The following is a 2,473-nucleotide window of genomic DNA, read 5'->3' on the forward strand; positions in this document are numbered from 1 at the left end:
CCAATGGTACGGCATGAATCTAATGGTAGGGATTTTTTCCAGAGCTGTGGAATACAGTTAGGAGAATGCAGATATAGGCATGTGTCACAGAAGCAGTTAATTTTCATCATAACCCAGGACTGTATGACTTTCAGAAATGGGATTATAATGGAAATAGAGGAGCCAAAAACTTAGTATGATTCTTTAGGAGTGGAGTCCTCTGTTACTTCAAAGAGTATTATCTGGGGCAGCACTATTATCTGGGTTCAGATGTGCTGTTACTATGGATACGTATTGGCCAAATGGTTTCTAGTTATCACATTACCTAATTTAGCACTTAAATAATGTTTTTTCTTCTGGTTGTGCAATGAATAACGCGACTACTTAGTAAGTCACATATGGTGGCATTTTGTATTTGCATCCCGTGGTGTGAAATTTTAAGTATTTAACCAAGTATATATCACCTCCTGTACAGATTGACATCTGTGGGAGCTAGTCCTTGGAAAATAGACCGTGTTTATAGCAAATTGTGAAGGACACTTTAACCTTGAGACTAGATAACAGGGAAGTTGGCAAAAAGAGTAAAACAAGAACAGGATGTCAGCAAGAAAATAACGCTTGAGCAAGATTGAGCAAGATGCTAATGTTAACCAATCATGGGTGAACAACCCTGCGTGCTTGCCGCCCGCACAAAGCGAGACAGCCAATCAAACAATGCGTGATCGCGTGCGCAAGATATGGATGACTATATATGTAACCAGAGTGTTAGCAATAAACGGAGATTAATGCCAACGTACATCATGTCAGTGTGCTTGTTCCCCTCTACCTGGCCGCAACAGACATCTGCCATTAATGCCAAAATTCAGTTTGTAACATTGAATAAGCCAACCGATAAATTTAGGTTTCTAACTTTACATTTTATCCTTCCACCCATGTTTGTTCATTTTCTTCCTTCCTGTTATTCTTGTCTATGAGGTGTTCATTTCTTAAGTCCAAAATTCTTGCTTGGCTCACAGAGCAAAACTTTTACAGCAAACAGTTTTGTTTCTGTTAAAGGCTTTACCTGAAGACTGTAAACTGAATGTTTGGACTTCAGTTTTGACCTCTAAATGTCAGTGCAGTTAAACAGTAATAATTTATTTCTTTATTTTAAAGTCTTAGTTCTGAGACTCAATCAGCCTGAAAACAAGCTCTTCCTATTTATATATGCGGGGTAGGAAAGAAGGAATATTTTTGAAATAAAAGTACAGGAAAACAAAGGGCTTTACAACACATCCTCTCACTCCATGTGTTAACAGATTTGGTCTAGTAGCTTCTAAATGAACCTTGCCAATGCTGAGATAACAAATCAGATAATTGAGTCAAAGCAAAATCAACTTAAAATCCCTCAAGTGAAGCCAGTGTTCAGGCACGCAGAATGCCAACACATTAGTTTCAAATGGAGGAAATGTTTTAATTCTCCCCAATCCAGATAACAGTGTAGGCTATGTGCTATATTAGAAGTAGTAGATGGGTTTAATTTTATGTATCATTTGAGTTCCATGGATAAAACCTGATAATTTAAATCTAAAGGGCCTTTTTGAAGTGGTGGACTAAACCAGAAATCACCAACACAAGACCCTGAAGCTGAAGACAACTGGTTCAGCTCTCTGTTGGGACAGTTGTACCCAAGGTGAGGGTTTTGTGCGATGTAGTTAATAACACATATGACACCAGGTGAGGATCTCAGTCCTGCCTTTACAGAGCAGATATCCTCAGCTCCACGGAAACTCAGCTCCCCTCCTCTGTCTCCAGTGGGCAGAGGTGGGAATTCTAAGGCTGGGGCTGATACTTGGTCAGGTTCAGTGGTCTGCTGCTCTTAGCTCATCTCCCTCTTTGGGAAAGTGTTCTGCGCTTACGGTCCCTGTAGAAACTGACTCTTGGCATCCCCTTCAACACCTTCTGGAAAATATTTCTACCCATGCCTGAAATACAGCTGTCCTGGGAAGGATATCTCATGGCATGATGCATGTAAAGTGAGCAAAACTATCTCCCAAACATCTTGTACCGAAGGTCTCTGAGCTTTTCATGCACACATCAGTGCAGTTACCACGTTTCTAGTTGAAAACCATGCAAGCTGTTGGAGATTACCATGGCCAAAAAGGTGATAGGTAATCCAGATCACAGCTGGGAGGCTGATGTGTCTGTTGGAACTGCAGGGGAATGAGAAGTGCTATGGCATAATTAATAAGTGCAAGGGACTGTGATACTAAGTCTCCTGTGAAAATTGCAAATTTAAAGCTCCTAGCCCGGCAGTCTAGAAGCTCTTTTCTATCTAACTCATCCAGTGTGACTTTTCCAGGTACTGACCAACGTAGTACTGAATCAGGGCAAAACAGAATTTGTCTTTTAGAAAATCATGAAAACCAGCTTTACAATCATACTTACGCTTTTGCTCTTCTTGAAAGCAGCTCTGCTGTTTGTGGGGTCAGTGCTGCCTCTGAAAGCCTACCAG

This window comes from Vanellus vanellus (assembly GCF_965231255.1).
Source record: "Vanellus vanellus genome assembly, chromosome: 5".
NCBI lineage: Eukaryota > Metazoa > Chordata > Aves > Charadriiformes > Charadriidae > Vanellus > Vanellus vanellus.